The 16,582-nt window shown below is 45.8% G+C and overlaps 1 protein-coding gene across 2 annotated transcripts in view; it reads left to right on the plus strand.

The window, feature by feature from the left end:
* Positions 1-8,693: 8,693 nt before the first annotated feature.
* The window catches only part of MIB2 (mindbomb E3 ubiquitin protein ligase 2), a 37,775-nt gene continuing 29,886 nt past the window's right edge, over positions 8,694-16,582 (plus strand). For both annotated transcript variants that reach the window (XM_030507996.1, XM_030507997.1), the window contains exons 1-2: positions 8,694-8,798; positions 9,230-9,348. The gene's annotated coding sequence lies outside the window, so the exon portion shown is untranslated. The remainder of the gene's footprint in view (positions 8,799-9,229; positions 9,349-16,582) is intronic.

A 16,582-nucleotide genomic window follows, 5' to 3' on the forward strand; every position in this document is an offset into this window, starting at 1 on the left:
GGCGGCATCCGGCGGGACCGGGGGGGAGCCCCCGAGGAGACCCGCTACCGGCGGATGGGGAGCAGTGCCCGGGCCACCCAACCCACAGTGCCCCGGGAAGCGGAGAGGGATGTCGGACCCATCGCCCTGCGCTGCCCCCGCCGCACCGGCCACTGTCCCCGCCGGTAGATCGGAGCCCCCCCCCAACCTCTCCCACGTGTTTGTTTTCCCCTCCCTTCTCCCAAGCAGCGGACAAACCCGCTGCTGGCACCTGCTGCTGCTGGGGACACCTGCGATAACTAATGGGGACATTAATAAGGACATCCTCAAGGGACCTTCAGGCTCAACCAGTTCCAACTCCCTGCCACAGGCAGGGACACCTTCCACTAGAGCAGGTTGCTCCAAGCCCCTGTGTCCAACCTGGCCTTGAACACTGCCAGGGATGGGGCAGCCACAGCTTCTCTGGGCACCCCGTGCCAGCACCTCAGCACCCTCACAGTGAAGATTTTCGTCCTAACATCCAATCTAAATCTACCCTCTGTCAGTTTAAAGCCATTTGTCCTGCGTCCCCATCCCTGACAGTGTTCAAGGTCAGGTTGGACAAGGCTCTGAGCAACCTGGTCTAGTGGAAGATGTCCCTGCTTGTTGCAGGGGGGTTGGACTAGATGACCTTTAAAAGTCACTTCCCACCCAAACCATTTTGCCATTCTATACTCCATGGGACAGACAAAGCTTTCTGGAGCCCTGCTCATGCTCTAAGCTCAGACCTACTATTCAAGGCCCCCAGATTTATAATGAATCTTGCCTGCACCAGCAGCCTGACTGTCAGGTTGGCTCATCTCTTATCTGTGCTCACAGAGATACTTCCTCCGGAATTCTGCCAAGTTCTGTATTTCAAGCATCTGGGGAACAAGCAAAAATCATAACAATTAATTCTTCAGCAGCAATTCCCCTCCAAGAATCATGCATGGCTTTATAAATGTTAATCAAATGAGCTGTACAGTACTGCTGGGAAACAGCTGAATGGCGTTCCTGTCTCCCTCGTTTTCTGATGGGAAAACTGAGGCACAGCATTCCTGTAAGGACACAATCTACCCAAAGGAACTCAGTTTTTTATGGTGGGTTTTTTCCCCCAAGCGTTTTAAGCAGATTGGGTATGTTGAGGTCTCTGCCAGAACAAGGGAGAGACTCAGCCTACTGGAAACCGGGTGATTTGGCGACCGGTCTTGGCTCCGAGTACAGCTTCCAGAAATCATTATAGGTTTTCCTTAATGAATTAACTGATTATTCCAGACTCCCTGCTTAGCTCTTTCTGAAAACCAGAATAGCACTAAAGTGATGCTTCATGCAGCCTGTGTCTGCCGTGGATCCTTTGCGTGTAGGACAGGGATAATCTTGTTGCTGATTCACATATCCTCAGCTCAAGAGAACTCCACCTACACTGCACAGACACTGTGCATCAGCCTCACTGTCCGACTGTTTCTTTACCTAAATGTCCTGGGGGGTGTTGCTGGATGCTTCAGCATCTCTCCAGGCTGTTTGTCAGGAGCTGGAATGTCTTTTGTCTGCATCTCGAGGACTGAGGAGGCAGCCTGTGGGATGAGGATTTTGAGTCTGTTTTGCCTCTATTCAGAACATTCTTTTTTCCCCTCCTGCTCTCATTAATTACTTCCTCATGTGCTGGTTCCTGCCTGAGAAACGCTGGGAATTTCTGTGGTTTTGACTCTGGAAAAGGTTAAAATCCTGAATTAGGGAATATCTATCCGAGAAAGATTTGATTGACAAAGATTCTGCAATCTAGCACTTTTCTACGCTGTAATAAACTCACTTATAGCTTTAGCTCCTTATTTCTGCTCCAGATCTAGGGCCAGGTGAATAGTACAGCCCCAGCGAAGAGCCAAAGGGTTTGCTTCTTGCTCGTGCTTTGCCAGGATTTCTGTTATGTGGCCTGCTAGTGAAATCCCAGGAAACAGAGCTGATCCCACTTCCCCTGCAGTCAGGGATAAAATCCTCCACTTCGGTCCTGCTCTTCCACATCGAAACAATATGAGGGCCCCACCACTGAAGTCTTTGTTCTAAGACCCATGGCACAAACCCCCATCTTCAGAGGCTTCATGTGTGTTATGCCTAATTTGTATTTAATACTTCAGTATTAATACTTCATGCCCATATCTTTAAGCTCTGTTCCTGACTGGGACAGATCAGAAGTTCTCTTTGCCAAGGATTTCTACGTGCCAGATGAAAAGGGGGCATCCTGCTGATTTGGCAAGGCCTGGTTTGGTTATTTCCCTGCTATTCACTTGTGCAAGTTTCTCTTTTAACCATGCATTCTTTCTGAAAAGGGGTTGTCGCATCAGCCAGCTCAGAGGGTACTTCCTTGAGCAAATTACATCCCACATCTCCAAAGGTTTACAGCCACTAGGCACAAGTACCTCCAGGAGGATACACAGGAGGAGAGAAGTGCCCTGAGCTGAACAAATTGGCCATAGGTGGCAGCTCTCTTCAATTCCAACTCCAAATGCTTTGTGCCACAGGGGTTATCTGCCCCATGCAGCATCTTGGAATGACAAAGATGTGAATTCTTCTACTTCTTCCACACTGCAGTGTTTTTCCAAGGGAAGCTTTATGCCTGCACAAGCATTCTCTTGGAATCAACTGGGACATGGGGCTTTTTTGTTTTATTTTAAGCTTGGTTTTATGCTATCCAGATGTCCTTGCTACATTTTGAGCATCAAGCTGGAAAGATCATTTATGAGGAACTTAAGCTGGCATCCCTGCACACTGGGTATCAGCCAGGGAGATTTCAATCTGGTTTTTAATACCCCCATAAGCCAAGAGCTTAAATCATCTCTGCTTTGCCACTATCTTTTAACTATGACCACTGGCAGACAGGATACGGATTTCGGCTGAGATTTTCTAAATTGTTGATTTAAAATACAAAAGATTTTCCTGAATCATGTATTTGTTTTTGCAAATTTCATTCAATGTCCCACTATTCCTGCACACAGATAATGGGAACATAATCTAAATGGTTTTGCCAGAGAGATGCTCTATTGATTCTGAGGTCCATATCTGTTTGCAGCACAGTGACATGAGTATCTCATCTACCACACAGATTGGCTACCTGGGAATCCTTCTGAAGCGGTTGCCCTCAGCAGCCTCCTTCCAGGTATTCCAGCTAGCATGGAATGGGTATGTTTAATAGTAAGAATTCCAAAGGGAGAACAACACAGAGCTATAAAAATGGAAATCAGCTCCTGTTCTATATTAACCTGTCAAAAATCCTCTGCATGGCCAACGATCAAGTTGACACTAAGCTAATTACAGAAAGACCTTTAAACACAAAAAATTGCTACCTGCCTCCATTTCCAGCTCCATGTTTGACCTGCTCAGAAGTCTAAAAGTACTATTGCTCATTTGCCTCTCTACACACATACCAGAGCCCATGTTTGGAGAGAAAACCTGCAGAAGTGCCTGTTACTCTCATAGCTCCTGTGGCTGTGAGCACAAACAGCCAATTTGGCACACAGGCACTCAGCTCTTGCACAAAAATGCATGTTCCAGCCAGCACTGCCTGCAAACCCAACCTCAAGGAGCATAAACTCTGTTTCTTACATAACACTAAACAACAAGCCTCATAGAAAGTGACTCTCCTGGCCCTCTTTATACGATTTAGATAAGAAAAAGCCCCTTTAGGGCAAACTAATTCAAGCCTCTCTTCTCCAGATGATGAGTGAATGATGGTTAGTGCACTGCCTGTTAGACTTAATTCTACAGTGCATTGTCAAACACCTCAAGGAGCATAGCACAGGGCAATTATGCTGATATCCAACCTCTTATCTCTGCAACTCTGCCAGTTACTCCCCTTTTTCCTGTTTATTTGCCTGCTCTGGCTCCCACTGGCATGGCCTCCCTACCTCCAGTTTAGCACAAAGGTTCACTTGCAGCATCTCACACTCCTGAACGCAATTTTCTCCCACCAGGCTTCATATCTGGCATATGGATAGGGAAGAGAGAGACCTGTAAGGGAATGGCAACCCAGCTGCTCCCCAAGGACAGTTAGGAGAAAGGACTCTTCTGGTAGGAAAAAGAGAGAAGTGGCAAATGTTCAGCATTACAAGGTCTCCTTCCTCAACAGCCTTGAAAACTCAGGCAGTCCTATAGCAAAGATGTACTGTCCCTTCTGATCAACCTCCCTGTGCCTGCACTAGCACTGGGGTTTCATGCCCTGAGTTTCCAGTTGCTGCATGGGCCAGTGTTTGCAAAGATCTCTAAACCTGGACTTCCAAAGGGCCTTTGTTTGAGGACTGAAAGGGTGGGGTTGCTTTGTGCCTGTTTACTTTTAAAGATTAAAACAGTTTTAAGACAGGATCTGGCAACATTTACAGCAAGAGAACTATTTCATAAAAAGATTGTGTATCCAGTACAGCCAGACAGGCATAAGGACCTAATTCCCCCTTGGTGCAGGGAGCTACAATGCCAAACATTCATTTACAGCCACAAAGAACTTGACCTCAGGTACATGAGTAAGTTGCTTAAATAACTGCAGCAGCAGAAAAAAGGAGGATTAGTTTCCATGTCTACTCTCTGACTGGGACCAGATTCATCACTGCTGTAATCCCACTGATTTCACTGCAGTCACACTTGGGATCACTTTGGGATTTTAAAGGCTACATTAATGCAGCAGGATACAGGCTTTCCCAAGCATTAACATTCTGATGGGGTAGAAATTCATCCCATAATACAGCACTGAGAATTTTAAAGTAATAATGAAGCAAAGATGCCTGCTGTCACCACTGCTGCTACTTATAGCAGCACGGACAGACTTCCCTTGCAGAATTCCATATGCCATATTCATCCAGCACAATAAATAAACCATATTAAAGAGGGAAGGCTGAGAAGACATTTCTGATTTAGAAATCTCCTAACCCTAAAGTTAGAAATAGATTAAATAAATGAATGGAAATTTGCCTTATACATATATCTATAGGTATATATATCTCTATATCTATTTATATCTATCTTTTTTCCTCTTGTGCTTGTGCTTAAGTGGGACAGCAGGCAGGAGAAGAACTCACTGTTTGGCAATTCACTAAGAGTTTCCCTATTAGTCTCCTCCACTCAGTCTATTCAGCCACTCAGAAGTGAATGGGGTAAGAGGGTAGATCCCACTCAGCTCATTTTGCAGATGAAACCAAGACAGAAGCTGCTTCTTACAGGTCTCCAGGAAACTGGATGAAATTCAGAACCAGAGAGCAGTGCTCCTCTGGACACCTCTGGCAGCCCCCAGGCCGAATTCATGCCACCAGTATAATTATTTGCCATTTGCCTTATTGATGGCAGGCTCCATTCAGCAGATGCTTTGCCAAAATTTGTTAACAAGTGTTTTAAAGTTCCCTTTGAGATTTCAAATTGATGGATGAAGATCCAAGCTGTCTCCAGTACTTTTTATCACACTGCAAAGAGCAAGATGGCAAGGGATTGTCAGCTGAGTGACTCAGAGGCCTGTGGAGACACATGTAAATGGCTGAGGGGAAAAACTCCACTGAGCTCAAAAGTGATCAGGTTCACACCACTATGGGCCACACAAAGCTGGACTCATGCTTTGCCTATTATTTATCAGTTAAATATTTGCTTTTAGGTTTATTGGATGCAGATGGTGTCCCCAGACACAGGCCTTTTAACGTATACCTCTGTTAGATAACTGTCATAGCAGCTTTGCCACAACTCCTGGCTTGTTTCAAATCTCCTGTTGTTCAGAGCAGCTCCTGAAAGGCCAAAGGCTCAAGACATCAGGAGACAGTTCAGTTGTTAGAATCCAAAGGATTCAAACCCAAAGGTTTGCTTTAACTTGGAATCATATAGTTTTCCAACAAGAAATGTGGATTTAAAAACCAGGATAGTTGTTTTTCAGGGCTAAAAATTGTTGGAAAGGAAGAAAAAGGAATTCTCTTGGGTTTGGATTCTATCAGGCTGTGATTCCATTTGTTCCAGAGGAGACCTAGATACGGAACTGAACTTCTTCAAAGGTAATTCCTTTGAGGAAAGCTGGGTATTGGATGTAGGTCACTTTCTGCTTGTTCTGAGACTCAGCTGAGCTAGAAATACTGTTCAGTTTTCTCTAAAAGGTGGAAGCCGCACGTATCCTTTCTGTTCTATCCAGGTCACTGCCTCTGAAGGCAGTGCCACAAGGTGTAACTGTAAAATCAGTGCACATCTGCAGCGTGTGAGCCAGGGAAAGCTGCCACTTCCAGGCTTTGCTTTTAGGGAAAGAATCCTCTGAAACAGCCTTTCCACACACAAATTCCTGTATTAAGAAACAGCATGCAAAATGTGTCTTTAGACACATTTTGCATGCTGTTTCCCCTCGCATCCAAACTGAGTTTTCACTGCTGCATTTTGACCCATTACGTCTTGGTCTACCTCCTAAGCACACAAAACAGGTTATTTCTTTCTGCTCAGTATCAGCCTTGTGCATGAGAGCAGTTATCTTGTACTCTCAAGTCCTCCCTTCTCTAAGATACAGCACTTCCTACATCTGCCTTGCAGTCGTAAGCCTCAAAAGGAAAACTCCTTACGTCTTGCAGGCTGCCTTTGCGTTATACATCCCTGCATGGCTCATTTCTTTTCACAAACGTTGCCCCACAAGAAAAGATTCATTGGAGCTCACAGGTTTTTATACACCAGAGAGTTTTGCCATTTGCAGTACCTTTGGTGTTAAGTACAACCAAAATACCACCTCTCCAAAGCGGTTATATACAAACAAAGGCAAAATCCCATCAAAATAATTACAGTGAAGTTTTTATGTTGGCCATGGACTAAGCTGCTGATGCTGTATGACTCTGTCTGGGCATGCAAGTTCACATGTTTACAAGCACTGGCAAAAGTAAGGCCTAAGTTATCTTGATATTTATTGAGTGAGCACAAAAGAAGCTACTTTAAATGTGAATGGATCTTTTCAGACAGTTGCTGTTGGCTGTACTCCCCTGGCTCTAATGTATTTCTCTGTTTATGCCAACATATAAATCTGCCTAGTTAAAAGCGAGCAGAGGGAGGAAGCATCAGTGCCTGCTTAGATCCACTTACCACATTCCCAAATACTTAACAGTACTCATTCTCCATCTTCTGGCCAAAGGGTAAAACGCACTGCAGGTCTGCTCAGGACCAGGGTGGATTTAATTCACTCATTTCACATTCACATTTTCACAATCCCTCTGATGTGTGTGTTTGAGTGGTTTGGCCAACATCACTTTTGTGCAACACAGAGGATAAGGGACACTGAGTCTTTCTATTTGGCTTTTATCAAATGGCAATGACAGGCTTGGTTTCGGGTACATCCTTTGTACCCTATAGGTATAAAGTTATGGCAAGTGCAACCAGAATTTTGCTCTCTTCAGCCTTCATAAGCCCTCAGCAATTCTGCTGCCTGGTTCCTTTGTTTCTTCCTTCTGAGTTTTAGGGCTCTAGATAGTATTCCTGAACGGCTAGTGGGAACAGGAACGACACATGATCTTTTTATGACCTTGCTGCCATATTCCTGTTGGAAGCGCAGGGTCTTACACTGGCAAGTCCTATCTTGTGGTCTTATCAGTCTGAGGCCACCTGGGCTTGCCACAAACACATTACTCAATTTCCCTGCTATGAACGCTGTTCTTTGCTATCAATACAGGCCACTCTTTTAACCCTTGTTCTGCTCTGCCAGTCTACATTAGCAAAGACTAAATGTAAACCAAAATTCCAATCCATTAGCTTCTACAGAGCTGTGCTTCACATGCCACTGAGCAACAGAACCGGACAGGCAAGCTTAAATAGAGTGTTTTAAGGTGTCTCTGACCTCAGCAGGGGTAAAGTCGGTAGAGTGCGTCCTTCCAGACACAATAGATCCACGTGAACAGTGTCATCGGTATCACCAGCAGAAAGATGACACAAATTCCTAAGCTGCCTCTGCCCCTTTGAAGAGAAAGTCATTATAAAAGTAGTAATACCTTATGCTTTTAGATTTGCGCATTCTGCTTCACACATGGTGGTACTTAAGCCACCAATGATCCCATGCAGGCAGTACCTGAGCTGAGATCTTACCCTGCAGAGGCTTTCAAAGCCCTCCTGGCTACCTGCTGAACAAAGACACACAGCACTTTGCAAGGAGTTACACTGCATTCCCAAAACTCCCTAAATTATCTTAAGATCACCCCAAAAACCTAACACTTTAAAAAAGAGTGTCCTGGCATGGATCTTGCATCCTGTCAGCCATTCCAGCAGGTTTCAATGGCGCAAAGGAAACAGAAATCAATCATCGAATGGTTTGTGTTGGAAAGGACCTTAAAGCTCATCCAGTTCCAACCCCCTGCCACGGGCAGGGACACCTTCCTCTAGAGCAGGTTGCTCCAAGCCCCTGTGTCCAACCTGGCCTTGAACACTGCCAGGGATGGGGCAGCCACAGCTTCCTTGGGCAGCCTATTCCAGCGCCTCGATATCCTCACATTGACCATCGTTCCCAAACATTTATTATCCTCGACACCACAAGCGCGCCAGGCGCAGCCGACACACGGAGCACAGCCGGGCCGGAGCCGGGACAGGCCCAGGGCCGGGGCCGCACCGCTGGGGCCTCCCGGGAGTTGTAGTCGGCGGCGCCCCACGGGCGGGGAGCGGGGCAGGCCCAGAACTACGTCTCCCAGCGTGCCCCGCCGCTGTCACCGGGCTGCGGGAGGCCTGGGCGGGGCGCACGGGCGGCCCCGGGGGAGCGGGGTCGAGCGGCGCCGCTGCAACACCCGCGGGGCGCCGGGCGGTTGCGGCCCGGCTCCTCGGCCGCTTCCCCGGGGGTAAGCGGGAGCGCCTTGGACGGAGCGGAGCGGGGCAGGGCCGGGGCAGCGCAGCGCAGCGTCGTCGCGGGCCGGGCCGCCTCAGCGCGCGGGGTCGCCTCAGCGGGCGCGGGGCTGCCTCAGGGCTCGGGCGGCGTCGGGCGGTCTCTCGGCCAATTTGGTGGGTCTCTGGGCGTCGCGGTTCCCCCGGGCCCGTAGGGGGAAGGAGAAGGGCGGCCGCGGTGCTGCTGCTGCTGCCGCCGGCGGCGGTGGGGAAGCGCCTCCGCCCGGGGGAGGCTGCGGCCGGGCCGGAGCAGCCGCGACTGTGGGGGCCGGTGCTGGGTTCGTGTCTCGTACGGCGGAGGGTTTGAGTGGGGAAGGAGCCGGTGGCCGTGGGCTGCAGCCGCGGTGCTCACCTGGGCCGCTTCTTGTCTTTTCTCCTTTCTCCCTAGGCCACTGTACCGGGTCTGTATTGAGGATGAATGAGGGGAGGAAGCAAACAGAGCCCTTGGCTAAGGACAGTGGCTTTCTGAAGGGTTGTCCGAAACCTGTTCTCTCTCATATCTGTCAGGTAAGTGGCTGGTTTTTATCCTTTGCCTTGCTTTGGCTAAGCTGGGAGTAGGTCTGCTCAAAGTGGCTGGTTTTCTTGCTGCCACGGTTAGCCGTGGTTCAGACTGTAGTAGGGCACGTCTGCTTGGTCCTGCTCCAGTTTTGTTTTTTTTCTTCTGGATGGGGAGTGCTGGGTGCCCAGGAGGATGTAAGCATACATCCTGTCTTCCTGTTCTCAAACAGGTACTGCAGGTCAGTCCTTGCTTGCTAAGGTGAGAGCTGAGTGCTGAAATGTTGGCAGTGATTCCCGCTGGGCATTTTGTATCACTGGAGCATGTGCTTAGGTACTGAAGCACATGTGGCTTTTTCTCTCCTGTGTTTCTGTGGTATTTGCAGTCTTCGTGAACTGAGAAACAGTCAAACAAGGGGCAGACTTAAACCTAGAGAAGATGGTACAGCCGCACTGAAGCAGTCAGTGTGCTTGTTCTGATTTCCCTGCAGACACTCAGCTCCAGAACTTACTTTCTGAATCTAACAAATTCTAATTTCTGACGCAGTTAGAAACAAGTGAGCTCTGGCTCACCTTCATGGAGGTCACTTGGGCTTGGCTTTATTGCTCAACCTTCTCTTTTTTTGGCTAAGAGCCTCATTACATCCTCTGCGCTTCTCTGTTGCTATAGGAAGAGTTTATTTGGCTCAAATGGGATACGATTCTTATTTATCCTCTGTTTAACAGGTCCTTGGTTTCCTAAAACTGCTTCCTATGAAGAACAACGCAGTTGTTCATCCTTCTAGGTCCTTTCTCCATACTTGATTACCTGTTGAATTTTTCATCTGTGGTTTCAGGATAAAGATGAGTGAATTCTCAAGGGATGCAGTTACTGTAACTTACCCACATTGTTATGACTGGAATGATGTTGTGTATCATGTTGATAATGGAAAGCAGAAAAAGAAAGCTTCAACAGCCTTGGCAGAGCTGGAGAAGCTCTTGCCCTACGGCAGAAAGCAAAGCTCAAAATGAGTTATAGGTGTCTAGGTTTGTGTCTGGAGCAGCTAACTTCCATTTGGTGGATGATAGTTCCCTTCAAGAAGTTCTTCCTTAAGGCAACCAACTAACAGGGCAGTAGATTGAGTGTCAGGTAACTCATGCTGTAGTCCCAGCTCTACCACTGATGTATCTTCAGTACCTTATGCCTGTTTTTCATGTTTTTCTTTTCTATTCCTGTGGTGGAAGGACACAAGTTCATTTAATGCCTGCAACGTATTAGCAAACAGTTACCTAGTTGCTGTTTAACAGCGTCATCACTGGTTCTGTTTTCTTGAATCATTATTCTCTTTTTAGGCTTCAGAAAGGTAAAGATGTTTCCCATCCCTTTCTCTTTGCACGGCATACCTGTGTGAGTCACTGACATGAGAAGAATCTTTGTACATGTATGATATTTGGGTTAATTCTCTGCTTATTATGATAGTGCTTGTAGCTTCATATGTTTTGATGTTTATTTTGAATGCATGTTTAAAGCTCTGTGACTACCCTGTGCTAAAGTAGTTTATAAAGAACCTGTTATTTTCCTGCTTTGGTCTGCAGTGGCAGCAAATCCACTGCTGGGATTGTTTGGGAGAATTGGGAGGCCATGCATAGCCTCTTACCACTAAAACTTTGACAAATGTCTTGGAAGTTGCAAAAACTGTGGAAATACTACAAGTGTGGAGGTGGAAACTGTCTCCTTCCATTTTTACTTGGAAAGGAGTATGCTCATGGCTACTTTGATCAACAAGTGTGTGGCTACATGACCACCATGGGCTATTCAGAGCTCATCTCTTGCCTTGTGTTCAGGTAGCATTAGCATTGGCTGCTCACACAGACTGGTATTGGTTGCATATGGTTTCCCTGAAGTTGAAGGCTTCTCCAACTTGGTAATTAAGCTCTCCTAGGTCATATTAACCCTGCCTGCCTATTCCCATCAAATCTGTTCTCCTTGCTCATCATCTCTGATGCGGAACTGCTCCTGGGCTCTGGCAGAATTCAGGGTCATGCTGAATGTGACCATACCACTTGTGACAGTACTGATCATGCCCTTTCATTCTGAGTTGCTGTTTTCCAGGCATTCAGGAATAGAATGCAAAGTCCTATGAGCAGACTGTTTGAATCCTAATTGTTTTTCAAGGATTCGGATTCATGGCTTATCAAGGGCAGTGATGGAGGGGCCAGGGTGTTGTAATACGGTGTGCTTGGAGGGAGGCAAAGGCAAGGATGCATTTTGAATCACGGGTTGATACTTTCTGTTCCCCCACCCCACCCTGTGACTAGTGTGGACCAGGCTGTGGAGAACAGAACTTGGAGCTAGGGTATGTGAGGTTTGTTCCTGGCTCTGCCACCAGTTCCATATGTAACTATGGCTCCATTTCCCATCTGTAAAGTGTTCTCTCATTCTTTAAACTACTCGGCTATCCAGAGCTGAAAGATAACATCTGGACTTCTAAAATGTACAAACTTGTAAATGAATTGGTGCGCGTGCTGACCCTCAAACCTTTGTTGAGTACCAGGGAGGAAAGCAACAGCAGAACTCGATTCATTCTGCTCCAACACAGCTGATATCTCTCTAGCCAAAGGCATGTCAGGTTCGATTAGACTTAAACCTTTTGATCTGCTTTCAGAGCACAGAAAAGGCAAGTTTCATGCTGAAAACTGACAGGAGTGCGGTGCTGACCGTTCTGAAAGCCTGAAGGGGAGTCTGAAAGTTGGTAGGATGACCTATCAAGGAGATTCTGCAGGTTTTATGCTCTAGCTTGCCTTATGCCGGAGTCCGAAGTAGCTACTTTTCATTTTGAAAAGTTGAAGGAAGTTGTGTTCCTAACTCAGATGATTTATAGTCCTATTGTCTGAATTCATATGAACAGCCTATCACAGAACCACAGTACTGTGTTTTCTCCAACCCACTATTCAACCACATGTCTATCAGCAGGACATTAGTGTTAATTCCTCTTGATTTTTTTTTTTCATTTCTGCAGTGATGTTAGTCTTCTGATTTTGATGTCTTGTGAGGAAACTTACTACCTTTCTGTATAGACAAGACAATTGTGTAAATAGATTGGAGGATTATAAACTTTTAAGTGATTTACCCCCGATTTTCATGGTAAATAGGATTTGAAAGCTGGTGTGAGAGATGTGGACCTGAGCTTTACCTAGGGCTCACCACTACCAACTCTGATCTGGCCTCTGAGATATATTAGAGCATTGTCTAAGAGCACAACTGAATACAATGCTAGTGAGTTTTTGTTTGTTTTCCTTATGCCACGGGGATCTTCCATGGAGGGTATGGGAAAGTTAAAATACCATTTTTTCCATGTAAAGTGAAAAAGACCTTAATTCAGTCTTGGCAAATAATTGTTTGGGTTGTTTTAAACCATCACCTGGTGGTTATGTGGGATTTGGGGCAGGGGGTGTGTGCGTGTTTTTACTGTAATGCAATGTAAATTTAACTCTGAAATCTCTGTTGAGGAAAAAGTGGATTCTCATCAGCCCCAGCTACTGAGCTTCTCAAGGCTTGAGGCAGCAATCTGCAAGCTGTCAGGTCCAATTAAAGCAAACAGCTAGAGCTGTTTTTCTCCCTCCTGGAGAGAGCACAGTTCATCAAGAGCCAGAAGGAAATATCATCGGGATCATGAGCAATTATCTTGTGGGATGTAATGAGAAAGATCCACCACATGTCCAGTGTGAACTTTCACTTATAATCACTCTTAATTCTCCAGTGGGCACGTGAGTGCTGATCTCACCAATTTAAAGCCTGGAGCTTTTGTATCCAGTAGAAGGTGGTAGAAGGAACTTGTTCTTTTGTAGGGCTTGACTGATGTTGACTTTTAAATCTGAATTTAAAACATCTCTGACCTGGCAGAAATTATCGCACCTTTCTGTGTGTTGTGGGTTAACCCTGGTGGGCAGCTAAGCACCACACAGCTGCTTGCTCACTTCCACCCCATGGCATAGGGAGGAGAACTGGAAGGGTAAAATTGAGAAAGCGGGACTTCATCAGGTATAATGATTGCTTAGAAGGCAAACACCTCTACTCCAAATGTCCCCTGTCCTACTTCTCTCACCAGCTTTTATTACTGAGCACATTGTCATATCAGATATTTCTTTGGTTAGTTGGGGTCAGCTGTCCTGGCTGTGTTCCCTCCCAAATTCCTGTGTACCACCAGTCTGTTCACTGGCAGGGCATTGTGAGAAGCAGAAAAAGCACTGCTCAGCAGTAGCTAGAACATCAGTATGTTATCAACAGTCAAGACTGCTTTGGTGTCAAATCCAAATCAGAGCACCATACAAGCTACTATGAAGAAAATTAACTCTATCCCAGCCAAACCCAGCACACTGTGGTATACCACATATCATACTGTGGTGTTGAAAGCCTGTGACAGCAGTTTATTTTTGGCTTACTGATGGTGTTTCCCAAAGGTTGTGTTTACATTTGTATGATTTAAAGCAAATATTGACCTACTCTGCAATCCAATTTATTTCACGGGGTTAGTCCATTAGTTAGCATGGAGCTGATTCATTAAAAGTACTGTGCTACATCTTTGCTCCTGGTAGATCATGTGCCTGATACTGTCACTTTCTATTTAACTTAATTTGTTACTCATTGCTGACAAAAATCCGTTTTTGGTCCGTAGAACTTGGTGACAAAACCAGTTTGGATTGAGGCTATGCACATGAGTGCTTGGTTTTTGGAACAGATTTGTTCTTCTGTGTCTGTCGTCATCACAGGTGGGTTGAAGTTTGAGTAAAGTGAGAATTGAAGGTTCAAGGCCAACTCAGCTCTGGTTTGATAGCTTTAGAAGACTACAAGCTTTTCGTACATGCCTTCATACCCAACTGGACGAAGTTCTGTGTTTAGTATTATTCTTGAGACTTCAGCTATATTGAAGCTGTGGGGTTGTTTGGATCCTATCTGTGATCCAAAATAAGGAGAGGTGGCTTCTAGCTGAGGTTTCAGTTGTGCTCCTGCATCTAGAGGTAGGCAGTACTTTTTGTCTGTTTAGCCTCAGAAGTAGAGGACTTCACAGTGTTCAAGTATAAGCACAAAGAACACTCAGCCCCAGTGTCTGTACTTAAACCCAAGACATTTAAATCTTGTAACATGGAAGATAGAAGATAAACGTGCAGAGTTTTTTAAATACCATCTCACCCTTTGGCAGCATTATGGGGTGCTGACCTTCTCGGGCTGTGGAGCCATTTTTTTCCTAGTGCATCCTCCTTGCAGTCCAGATGATTGCTTGCACATAATGAACCCAAAAATGTAAGGTGTGTAACTTCTCTATAACTTCTTCCATCTTTAGGGTCTATGCTGAGATTGTTTGCCATTTTTTAGGGAACCAGAATGCTGGGGGTCAAGCTTCTCAGAAGGGTTTGCACAGAACTGCTGTTATTGAATATTAATACATTTGCTGGAGCTTCTCTTAGGCCTGCATCCTTTAACAAGGTGAAAGAATAAATAGTAAGCCAGCATGATAACCACTGAAAGTCTGCAACTTGAAAGGGAAGGCAGCTTTCCCCTCTCACCATAACAACTCAGTGCTAGAATACAATCAGTGTGGATTGAATGTAAAATTCAGTTCAGGCAAAACAGATCAATGGGCTGGCATTTGTAAAGGACAAGTGTTGATTGTAGAGGTAAAATGCACTCAGTGGCACCTAGTGCCTGGCTAGTTATTTTTAGCACTTCCTCACTCTGTCCCAGTGTTTCAGGATGTGTGCCTGCGCTTAACACAGCAAAGCTGAGATGACAAGATATTAATCCCTGAGCAAAGGCATATTAATCACCTGCTTTATTCTGTTTATGTAATACAGTTAAATATATTTTGAGAGCAGGTGAGGTTTGGGGCATGGGAATGATTTAACCTCATGCAGGCTTTTTCTTGATTGATTTTAACAGTGGCAGCTGCCCCATTTCTATTTTTTTTTTTTTTTTTTGCTGCTGAGAGTGATTTGTCAGCAGAATGGCTTCATTTATCTGCTATCAATATTTAAGCCCCAGAAACATCATCTGCTCTTTCCTCCTCTGTGCCAATGATGCCATCTTGTAAAATTTAGAGTAAGCAGAAATCCTGACAGCCCAAGAAAAAGTGAAGCAGAGGATCATTGAGACCTTGTGGCTTTGCAGTGGAATATTAAACTATACAGTCAGTGCTGCAAATCCTTTTGGTGGGCTGAGAGGAGCAGGGATTTCATGGGTTTAGCCTAATTTCTAGTGGTTAGAGTTTGGCACAGAGTGGCTGAGATAGCATCAATCCTCTACCTTAGAGGATCTGCTAGCGCTGGGAATGAGGACCTTATATCTTCTGTGCTGTCATTCAGCACTGTGGCTTTGCAGTGTGACTGGGCTCTCAAGCCATCTTTGTTTTAGCCATGAAAGATTGAGCCTTGGAAACTGCCTTCTCCAAAATGGAGAGTGGGGCCTTACTAGACTTTCAGTCTCAGTGGCTGATCTGACTTGTGCTGCTCTTTTTATGAGCAAGGGCTGTGGAATGAGGTCTGGAAAACAATGAACAACAAGATGGGCCTGGCTGCGTGTTTTTTCACATCAAGAAGCAGGCCTTGTACTGGTGCTGTGTTATGAGGTAATATGAAAGCCCCGTGTTTGTGAATTGATAGTTTAATGAAACAACTACTCTGAAGGCAAAAAACCCCTTTATCATGTGTTAATTTTTTCTCATTTAGAAGGGTTTTATGTATAGGTGATAGAAGGTACTATTACCAGAGAGCTTCTTAAAAGAGGCCTGCTAAGATGGCAAGGGTTTTGAGTGGTGGAGGAGCTAATTGAAAGCAAGAGACTGAGTTGAGGAGTAGATAAACTTGGTTCAGAAGAAATGGGAGAGAGTTAGAATATGAACTTCCATGGGAGGACTTATGGGCTGCATAGAAAGGCAAAGGAGAGAGATTTGCAAGTGGTAGAGCTGGGCATTGAACTGGTGTGAACTGGAGTTGATAAAATGCCGTGGGATAGGCAAAAGTCTCCAGATGGGGCCTCTACCAGGAGCTGGAGGTTGAGTACATCAAGTTCAGATGTGAATGCAGCCAGGGCTTCCCCTGGGATTGCAGTTCCAGAAGGCACCACAGGCAGCTGGCAGCAGTAAAAGCTGATGATGGCTCCTGGCCTCACCTGGGAGTCAGGAGGGTACAAAAGCTACGAGGTGGTCTTGGTGTGGTGGTGAGTCAAAAAGGATTAATTATTGTGAGTTTTGCTGGCTTTTTGGTCTGTTTT

The sequence above is a fragment of the Strigops habroptila genome, chromosome 16 (genome assembly GCF_004027225.2).
Source record: "Strigops habroptila isolate Jane chromosome 16, bStrHab1.2.pri, whole genome shotgun sequence".
NCBI classification, from domain to species: domain Eukaryota; kingdom Metazoa; phylum Chordata; class Aves; order Psittaciformes; family Psittacidae; genus Strigops; species Strigops habroptila.